Here is an 11,860-nt window from a genome sequence, read left to right as displayed (position 1 = left end):
AACATTTGCAGCATCCCCTTATAGATCATCTGAAACAAACATTTCCAGCAATATTGCTGGTCCAGCAAGGACTCTGAAAGTGCCATCTAATGCATAGCTAAAACTTCTTCCTGAACCGTTTCCTATGTATAATTTTGGCAACAGTACTTAGGAGTAGCTTGTGATCAGGAGCTACATTTAGAAATACCTCTAATGTTCAGATATTTCAATCAAGATAAGGTTTAAGAGAGAAAAAAATAGTTACGCCAAGCATTCAAAATGTCACAAGTTAGGCTCTTGCCACTAAAATAATCATATTACGTTAAAACAAATGTAAATTGTACACTTGCATTTTCTCTTAATTTACTCTCTGGAATACGCATTTTCAACTTATACTCTGTAGCAACAAAGAAGAAAAATTACTCCTTAAAGCAAACAAACAAACAAACAAACAAACAAAAACCCAAAGAGAACCCAAAAAACAAAAAAATAGTGAAGGCAAGAAGTTATATGACTTAAAGTACTATGGATTTAGGGAAAAGAAACCTCGCTAGATTGCTATGAACACAGGCAGTTTTGGTTTTCAAAGAAAATTCGGCGTGAGGGTAATTAACCGTAACTGAAATTCATGCTTTTCTATGTAGAAAAACAAGGGCATGTGAATGAAATGAGGACAGAAAATTTAAAACACTGCTAAAAAAGAAAACACATTCTTGCCCAATCAGGCTGTGGAACCACCTGCCACAAAACAGGGTGAAAAACAAAACATGAGTTTAAAACTTCAGATAATATTGGATCATCCCACCCTCAGCTTGCAGACAAAGTTCTTCAGAGAAATAAATGTTCAACATGCCACCACATATTTAAATTGCCTAGTGCAACTCTATGTAAACTTCCATGACCTGCTAAGATAAGCAATTTTTAGAATTAGGAGTCTCTTTTGGAGACAAGAAGGGAAAGAAAAGTTTACAAAAACCTCCACAAAAAGTCCATTCCAACTCCAAGATCAAAATCTGATTCTTGCCCCGGGGCCTACAGAGTGCTGTAATTCAGTTAACCTTCTGCTAGAGGGGAAAACAAGGAAATCACTGCAACAAGAGGCAGATCTAAGAATCTTAGCAAAAGAACTGAACAGACCACTGATCTGATTGATTTCATTTCATAGGATACATACAAATCCTATGAGAACCAGGTACACTGTTGTTTTCATATTTTAAATAAATAGAAAGAATAAGTAAAGCACTAATTGGTCATCTACTGTGAAAAGGTTTGGAGAAATACTTAGAGCACCATCGTGAATATTCTGTCAGAATAAATGATAAAGCATGCATTTCCATAGGTATCTCAGAGTGAATTCTTCATGCAAGCTGACAAGGCCATTTTGAATTGATCACATCCAGTTCTTCTCGGACACTCATGCATAAACACTTTGGTACAACAACACTGATGAGCAATGACACAAGGAATTTAGGTCTAACCAACCAGAACAGTTGTCTGAACAGTTACATCCTCAGACCCCTTCCCTCACTCCTTTAAGCAAAAGAGGTGCGGGTTTTTCCTTTAAAGGTGATAAAAAATTGATCATATAGCTGTCATTTAGCACATTTTTTAGCAAACCCTCCCAACAGAAGAGCAGCACAGTAAAGTGAAGCATAAATGAGAGCACAGTGGAGCCATGTTCCTCCCCACAGATCGCACCCATCTCCTCTCTCATTCCACCTCTGGCTAATTATTCACGAAGACTTTGGAAGAACTAAAACTGGTGCAAGTTTTAGTAAATCAGCTTAGCCAGACAAATCTCTCACAGTTTTCATTTAATTTCATTTCCTTTCTCCAACTGTCAACTTTCTGATCACAGCCAATCTCTTCTAAAGCCTCTGTATTCTACTGTTTTCAGAATAAAATAAAAAGCAGAATCTTAAACCAAAAGTTCTTAGCAATTTTAATGTGGTAGTGATTTCTCACAGATTCATAGCCTGCAACAGGTCCTTAATATTTGGAAATTGAAATAGTATTACCTCAGCTACATATAACCAGCAATCTAAAGGGTCAAGTGACCTTATAGTACACTCTGTTTATGCTGCCCTCCTCCAAGCTTTCTCTCAGAAAACCTAATTGTGGAGGATATCACAGGAGCTATAGAAATATGCTACAAATTGTGTGTTCCCCATCCACACTACATCTTTGGCCAGCAGTACCTTTTGGAAGTTTCAGGAGATAGTATGTACAACATAAGAAGATCAACTGTCTGCCACCTGGCTTGTCACGGGAAAGTTAAAAATATTTCAGGTCTAATTTATGTAAAAACCTGTGGAGTGTTGAAGGTATTCTGGAAGAATATGATCCAGGATGACATCACCCACAGTAACGAGCATGATAAGCAACAGATCAACCATCACTGATGTTGTCTGTCTTCTGAAGCACAATAGTACGCTCCACACCAATTTAAAAAGTAAGCCACTTCTTCCAGCCCTTAGAGGCAACACATGAAGTCCTCCCTTCGACTATACATTCTGCATTGGCAAAGGAACATAATAATATGACACAGATAAATTCACCTAAGCTGAGGTCCCACTAGGTTAGCACCCTCTGGGACACCACCCTGGTCACTTGTTCTTAAAATTAGCAAGTACCTACTACTTCTTTCAGTTCCTAGAAATGATTTGGTACAATCATCAAGGACAAGGCTAAACCACATCTTCAGCTTCATCTGAACAGCCCAGGCTGAAGTCGTTCTTAATTTTATTTCATTTTTCAGCTGTAGGCTAAAAAGACAAACCAAACTCAAGCCAAGTAAAAGTCAAAACATCTTTATTTTTTCCTTCCTCAATCTCAAAATGAAACTTCACTGTTATTTTGATGTTTCTGTCAAACAGGAATGGAACCTTCCTCTTTTTTCCTTTGTTATTTCCTTTCCCCAGAGACAAAATTCCGATTGCCATTTCAGAATAATAGTTTGCCTACACTGACATTCCTTAGAGGGCCCCACTTAGCAGGGAAAATTTTTACTTCTGCTAGAATTTGCAGAGCAGCATTATACTGATTCTTTCTTCCTCACTTTTCTCCCTTGACATGTACACCAGTGCATACAGTATGAATTTTTGTCCCTGCACAGTGCTTTACAGACCCTGGGCATCCTGCTGAGCTCAAACATTTTGCACCTGCCTAAAAGAAGTTTGAACTAAAAGCCAAGGAAAGGCTGGACCTTTCATTCTTTTTACTGCATGGAGAAAAACAAACGGGCCCCACCAACCTGATCAACAAGCACAAACAACACGTTACCCTCCCTGTTGGCATTCACTGCACAAGTGTACATACATGTGTTTCAGCATCACCATGAAAACTCGTGTATAACTTTGGCAGGTGTACACATTCGCAGGAGAGCGTAACGGACTGTTGGTGCCCATTACCCCTGCTTTCTTGCCCCAGATCATGCAGTTCATGGTATCTCACATAGTACTGCAGTGCCACAGCCTTGCCGGAGCATCTCGCTCACGTGTAAGATACAAAGAGCTGAGGAGAAGCTGCTGCACCTGTTGTGAATGTGCGGGACTCCAGACCCTAGCAGATGAAAACCAAAGCTAAAGTCACGCACAGGGCGGGCTGCAGATTCCCTGTGGCCCTCTGCATTTTTAAAGTATATATGTTCCACCGCGAACTGGTTCAGGATTTCTGAACCAACAAACATCATTAATAGCTTGAACATAAACACCTTCAGTGAGAGCTGAGCTAAAAACAGAATTTACCCTACAAAATGTACTTGACTACCTACTTGAATTTAAAGGTCTTTTAAAAGTAGCTATTCATGGTAATGTCTTGTACTGTGTTTAATCAGATAAAAAGCAAGTAAAAAATGGTCTATTATGTATGCTTTCTTCACTTGAACATAACGGATTCGTTTTCCTTTGCATATTACACCACCAAGTGGCCTAATGCTCTTATTTTTTTGCTGTTCGCTGTTTCCTCTAGAGACACCACTACATAAACCAAAATAAAATTAAAAAACTGAATTGCTACCTAAAATAATCAACCCGAGCATAATCTGAGATTCTGCTGCACATTTGTATTAAACTTTTTCCTATTATATCTTACAAGTGCAAATTTAATACAAGCGTAAATTTTACTATCTGTTTCTCCTCTTATAGCAACTTAAACCTTATTAGGAAAAGGTTCATTTCCACCTTTGTTTGAGTGATACGTGTCTAATGGCATAGTCTGATGGACCTGCTATGAACACAGGCATTTTCAGGTGCTTCATTAAATTTAAAATATGACATAAGCAATTAAAATATATACTGCTGGGGAAGGAAAAAAAAAAAATGGTTCAAGACTTCAAATGAAGTCTGGCCAAGTAAGTGACCCAAAGAAATTCAGAACAAGCCTGGAATATCTTAGTGGAACAAGCAAAGCTTGCAGGTATTTGAAATGAGCAGGACTACACGTGAGTAAGAGCAACATGATCAGACTCAGAATCAATACTAAATATAATTTGGTTTCATCTCCAAAAAAAATCAGGCCACACCCACCAGTTAAAACTAGAGCTCAAACTTTCCATGCTCATTTTCAGTGCCTGATCTTACACTGCTACAAGATGGCATGGCTTTTCTGGAGATCTGCTCCATATTTAAACAATTAGCTCACCATTTAGACAACGTTGAGCTAGAATTTTTATGTTAAAATAATTTATTCCTTAAGCTATCTTACTGAGAGGATTTTATTAAGAGTTAAATACTCCTCCAAGCCTGAGGGACACACTTCTTTCAGTACGATTATAGCAAATGCCAAGCAAAACTTTGGACCTTCTTGTTTCAAGCACCATAGAAAGACAGCAGCCAGGCTGCATGCATCACTCACTAGATTTCAGCTAGACATGCACAGAAGTAGAGCTACTTCCTTGCTACATGGTTATAAACATACAGCAATCACAGAGTGAAGCTTCTGTTCCTTTGTCCAGGTATTTTTTCCAGGAAGTCTGCTCCATGATAGCTGCTGCCTTAAACACCTTCGAGTAAGCTTGAAATAGAAGAACGTAACTAGTAACCAAAATAAACAACACAACGGTATGCAGATTTCAACTAAACCCACTCAGGAATACAAGTGTGATTTGCATTCAGAAAGGACTAGCTAAACAGAAAGGGAGGGTACGAAGGTAAACCACTGGGGTGGAACAAGGCACCACAGAAGACAATATCCTGCATTGAAAAAGACCTCTACCAGTAATGCCTCAATCCCCTAAGGAACTTACCTGCTGCAACTGCTAAGGCGGGCCTCAGTTCCAACTTGTTTGCTATTCAAGTTTCTGCTTTCTTTTGCTCTAAATCCTCCACTTGACTAGGGAGAAACAGGAATGATGGATAAATCCCATTTGTCCATCCATCTCCATTCGAGAGGGAAGCTATGTGGACCTAGCTGAATCCTGTTTAATTTTCCCAACCTGTGCAGCAATAGCAGCCAAGAACCAATGTCATAAATATTTAAATTTCATGCAATTTCATGCATGTCTAGCAAAAATCGTGCTATTTTAGTTGAGTGCAACAAGGTATTTCTTCAGGTGCATAAAATAACTTCAACAGAGGTTTATTAAAAGAGGCACCGACAAGATTTGGACAAGGTCACAGGAAAAGTATTTACAACACACAGACTTACACAAATATACATACCTATCTAACAGCGTGATCAATATGACTGCTCTATGGACATCATATGCAGGTAACCATCCATAATTACAACTGAATTACAATCTTATCATAAAGTTTATTACAATCTTACAGATCTTGGAATAGAAACAGATTATTACGCCTATTATCACAAGTAAATGAATTAGGATCACTTTTCTTAAAGTGCCATTTCTTCACCACTAATACTTTATGATGTGCTTCCAGAGGGGAGTTACCACCCTCAGAATATGCAGCACTTCAGTGCTAAAGTAAAAAAGAGAAAACACATCATAATGATGAGACAGTCTATTCAAGCTAAGGGAAACATTTCCATCTGCCACACTAGATTTTGTCAGGGCATATGTATGTGGCAAACGACACTGTCCCTTTAACAGTCACAGATTCAAGAAAACAGTCATATCAAATCTTTTAGCTAACAAGTCATATTAATAGTAATACAGGAATCAGTGAAACACTGTCTATATTCTTTACTTCAGCCATACATGTTCAGATATTTTTAGAAAGGTGTGCTAGTGTAAAATACTGGGCTTAAATAAATGTCTGTCATAAAAAATGTTTAACCCAATGTTTCTTTGTGTCATAGACGACAAACCAAACCTGCTTATGAAAAACTCCCAGTGACTTTAGTATCCCTTCTACGTACTTGTACACACATGGAAACCTCCTTCCAGAGCTTTCAGCAGACTTGGCTCCCGAGCTTTGCATCCTTCTGCTTTTACCAGAATCTACCTCTTCCTTCTGGACTACACTAGCCATTAGCAAGAGGTTTTCGTTTTTCTATCATCATCTCTGTTAACACATTAAATTATATTGGTTATGCTATTTACACACTGACCAAATACATACCCAGAAGTGACTGTGCTTATTGCATCCTTCTTTGCTTAGTATTTTGGGGGGGGGAGGGGGAGAAAACAAAAAACAAACAATAAAAAACCCCACTGCCTAAGACCAATTAAAATAATTACATTATTTGATGTTTGGTGTCTAGTTAAATGAATGTAGATTAATATGATTTTATGCTATCCACAGATCTCCATCCAAATTCTTTAAAAGACAGGTGGAGGTCCATGAGAAAACACTTGGACTTCTATTTTCATACATTTCCTCCATCACTCTTAGTAGCTAACAGTGATAGCAACATGCATTATTTTCTCTCACTCTTAAATGCTAGTTGCTATAGAAACTTGACATTGATTAAGATGAGGAACATGATCCTCAGAAAATACGCAGTGAACGGAAATTATTAATCCTGCACATTCAACCAGCAAGAAAGAGACCTTGCATTTCTAATACTAGACAGTGATCAAACTTACAAATAGCTTTTTAGAAATTATGCCCACGCAGACATTTTCTGAATAATATCATACGTGGAAACAATGTGACCTGAAGTAGGGCTTTACATGCTGACAGTTACTGCTAGCTATTTAATTGCTAACGAAAAGTATTTCAAAGAGCATAGGTAAGAGCGTTCAAAGAGACTAGTCAGAAGCAACTGTTGACACAGAGGTTCTTGCCCTGGCCCAGCTCTGGGGTTTTGTATGCATAAGCTGAAACAAATTTCCTTCTTACTCTGTGATGTAATTCTGGAATCCGTTCAGCTGACATCTGAAATATCTCTGTTCACATTAGCAAAACACATGCACACTTCATGCACTTCAACTTGCAGTCACAGTAAGAATTCTACCATGCTATTGCATTAGCAAAAATCATACACCTTCAGCTGACACGCAGATCTTGTTACGAAGCTACATGCAGATCAAGTAATAATAAAACCGGTTAACTTTCCTAGGTGACAACATAATATTTTGAGGGCCAAAGCAATATTGTCCTTTTCTTTGTAAATAATGGAAGCTTCTCTATTTGCATTCCCTCAATCAGAGAATGTATTTTGCTCAAAAAACAAACACATCACACAGGAAGGATAAATATACTTCCAAAAGTTGCATGTAAGAACGGAAAATCTTTATCATCAACTCCCAAAACTAAATTCATCAAACCAAACAAAAGTTACTGCAACCTTCAGAAGAAATAGAAGACCTCTCATCTATTTAGTCCTGCTATAAGGCCTCACTGCAGATTAACTTGAGAACATAAAGGAAATACCCATTGGTATCCAGTGTTAACATCTAATAGCTTCCTTTTTAGAAATCTGACACTGTTTTCCAGAAAGCTGTATATTAGAAACTGTGTTACATTGTTTCCATGACACTTCTTATATAGTTCTCATTGGAAACTTACTGTATGATACTTCTTATATAGAAAGTTTCTATATTATATTTCTTACATAGTTTCCAGATAATTCTGTATACAAGTGAAGAATGTTACAATTAAACGATGATTCAGATGATTCAGTGGGCTCAGTATTAGTATATAGCACACATCATGCAAAAAATCTTAAAATAACTAACAGCTAATTTACTTCACGTTAAAGCCTATTTATGGGAGGCCCTACAATTTCTACACAAACAGAAAATAATGAGATTACATTATATAATTTTTGGTAGCAACAGAGAAACATAGGATACATTTTTATTTTCCAGCTGGAGTTAAAGACTGTTGAAAGAAATTTGAACACTCCAGTAATCTGACATATTTTAGAAGGTCTTGCTGTGCCTGTAATCAAAACGCATGCTTCATGAAACAGATTTTTAAAGCCCTGTACTATAAACCTACCAATAACTGCCCTCAGCCTTATTCAAATTTGTCTATTTCAGTGCAAATATACACCATGAACACTTTTTTGAAGACAAGGAAAAGAAAGAAAATGTTTGACATCAAATACTTTGTCTGTTGAAGACAATTTGTTAGGAATAAAGTTAAAGCCCTTCAGCAAAAGTCCAAAAGAAATCAAATGCCAATGTGTGATTTTAATTAAAGACTAGGAGAACAAAAGTTTCTTTCACAGCCATCTGCAAGACTGTACAGTGGAGACAGTTATAAATTTTACTCTCTCTTGTGATTTAAGTTAAAGGAAAAGGAAGAGGAGAAAGAAATGGGGGGGGGGGGGAAAGAGAGGGGAAAAAGACAGGGAAAGGAGAGAAAAGGAGGAAAACATGGCATGGCATGTTGAAATGCTGACCCCTCAAATAATGATGCCAAATTTTACACCTCGAAGTGAGGTTTATGCTACAGTTACTTCAAATCCAAGTGACAGGAAGAGGCTATAGAATATATAGCATACATATATACAATACATATAAGATGTATTCTTGCTGTGTGGGGATTAAATCTTGGGATTGTCATATACTGGGAAAATAAACAAAAACAAAGAGATCCATTTCTTGAACTTGTAAAAGCTTTGAAATTATCTTCCTAGCCATAGCAATTCAAATCAGCAGAACAGCCCATTCAGGAAGCATTACAAACCCCGAATTTTTGAATGTGCATTGCACGGCAAGTTAGGTCCATATCCTGAAATCTCGAATGTGACTAACAGATGTAAGTATCAGACAGAAGTCAAGAGAAGGATCCAGAAGTCTGAGAGTCAGATTTCCAAGGAAGTCACCAGATTAACTTAAACAGTGCAAAATGTAGATTATTTGAATGTGGTGGTTTTATTTGACTTCCCACTTCCTAGGGTTTGCCTATGCCACATTTCTAAGTCTTTTTCTATAATAACAGTATGTAAGAGATTTTATTTTAATTAATTTTTTAATTACAGCTAAGTAAATTGTTTCAGTAGACAGGAATTCGGCAAAACATTAAACAGTGTGAGGCTTGCAATAAATGTGAAAGAAACAGTCAGCCTTCTGAAGTCTGCAGCTCTGGCCACCCTGAGAGCTCTTCTGCCATGGCACCAGGCATACATCCCAGCAAAGCTCTTGTGACCTTGAGTCAGGTCTGAACACCACCAGCCTTCACTTTTATGGGGCAAAAGTATAATGTGTGGACAATGTGATTGGTTGTTGTAAAATCAAAGATGTTGTAAACATCTTATCTGAAAATATGAAACATCATCAATAGGAAACAGCAGGTCACAGTAAGACCTTTTTTTAAAGGTGACAGAACAAATTACTTTTCAAGCATTTAAATGACAGCTGTTCCAAGTCACAACCAGCACCTAGGCTGATCTGTAGAACATCCAGGACTTCCATTTTTCCTCTTTGCACAACTGAATTCCCCTGAAATTGGAACGGCTGTCCCTGATCGGGGCTGAGAAGACATAATGGATTGGAAGAGGAGGCAGGGATAAGATTCCTTTACTTTTCCTCTGGTGCTACAGGTAACAGCAGAGCCAGTTCTCAGGGAAGTGACAAGTACAACCCAACAACAATGCTCTTGAATATTGCTGAGGAATGCAGCACCTTCTCTTTCCAAGCTTGCCCAAGCTGAACAGTGCTTTGAAAGGCTGAACGAGTAGTTTTGTGGGGAAAGAAATATTGCTCTTTTAATGGGAAAGGAGAGCTAGAGACAAGGATGGCAAACCCAGTGTATGCCAGCAGTGTGCGTGTGTGCTACCAGTTAAGAACAAGTATCTTTCTCTCATCCAGGGAATATTATTGAAGGAGACAACCAGAAAGGGCAGCTCTCAATATTGGCAATATCTCACATTACTTGTTTGTGTATAATTCTCTCAAATTTCATTAAATTCAGGACAAGAAATCTCAGAATAACAACTGAACAAATGGTCTTGCCATAACATTTAAAAGAAATAAAAAAAAAAACAACCTTGGAAAGTCTGCCAGTCCTCTGGTAAGAATAGAGGATGTAGCAACTTTTTTTCATTCTATAAAACACGTCCTTTAAATATTTACTAGTCTTGTATTTTCTACATGTGGCCACATCCCAAGCAAAAGCCCTCTACCTCTCACTAAAGTATGCTTAAGAACATTCACTGCATGTGTAATAAGAGTATTAAAGGATCCAGATGTGAATTAGAAAAACAACTGTGTCTATTATAGCTGAATTTCAAACTACTGGAGTAAGATCAAGCAGCAAAGCTGTGGCTTGTTCCAGAGCACCACCCACACAATTCTCTGAGTAGGTTACCAAATGACAGTAAATCTAACCAGTAAAATGCAAAACAAAGCTGTCACATCTGATTGCGTTCCCAGTGTCTGAATGGACAATGAACAAGAGATTTTTCTCTAACTTCCCAAGCTTTCAAAATAATCCTTGTGTAGATGTACAGCCACTCATACCATAAATTTCTAATTAACTTATTTTCTTTGGCTATGAAATATTACATGTGAGTCAACAAACTTGAGGAGTACTTACAGGACTACTGCGTAGGAATAAAACTGAAGCTTCTCTTTTGAAACAGACGCAGTTTATTTTTGGCACACTAAACTTCAGAGAAGTGAAATTTCAAGAGGCAATACAGAATAGGTGGTAGCAGGAAACATTACCTTCACAGTGTTGTTGAAACAGCCATGACTCCAGTTTAAGCGATCTCAGCAAATATACTATTAGATTTGAAGGACTATATAATCAGTGTTACTTGGTTTTGAAAACCATTTGCTTGATTCGAGAAGTACTGCCAGGCAAGGCAAACGCGTTAACTTCCACCATTTCTAAGTTATTTTTAACATGTAATGAACAATACACATATATTTGCCTTAAATTAATAATCTGGTTATAAAGCCTTTGCTTTCAAAACTGGTGAGCCTTCAGTTTAGTCACTCAGTCTGCAAGGCAGAGCCTGCCCCAGCAGCGCAGGGCTGGCACAACCACCACTGCTTTTTGTCAGGGTACAGGAGAGACCCGTCCCTTCCATTAGTGCAGATCTCAGCGCACCTCTGCACACTTGACCCTCCCTTAGGCACATACAGCCTCTGCTCTTCTCATTGGTACAAAATTTGGACACAGATTCTCAACCTTTGGGACCAGTGGGCCACTGCTTGGCACCCTTTATCCCGGACTGCGGGTCTGCTGCAAGCCGGACCTCTGGCAGCAACGCCAGGCCAAGCGTGCTTGACCTTCATGCCTCGTCAGGTGCAATGAAAACTGCTTCAGGAAAGCAGGTTTTCCCAGCACCCCTATCGCTTGTACCTCACTCGCCCCGCAGCACTTACAGCCACAGCAGGGGAGCTGCTGCAGCGCAGGCTGGTGCGAACACTGGAGTACTTGGGCTGAATCCTGCCAAAGCGCTGCGCTGCCCGCAGACCGAGGGTGGGGAAACACGGCGGCTCTGAGGGGAGCGGGCGGCGGGTTCTGCGGGGGGGGTGCGGGCCCCACGGGAGCGCGGCGGGAACCTCCTGTCA

Source organism: Strigops habroptila, chromosome Z (assembly GCF_004027225.2).
Source record: "Strigops habroptila isolate Jane chromosome Z, bStrHab1.2.pri, whole genome shotgun sequence".
Classification (NCBI taxonomy): domain Eukaryota; kingdom Metazoa; phylum Chordata; class Aves; order Psittaciformes; family Psittacidae; genus Strigops; species Strigops habroptila.
This window is presented reverse-complemented; position numbering follows the sequence as displayed.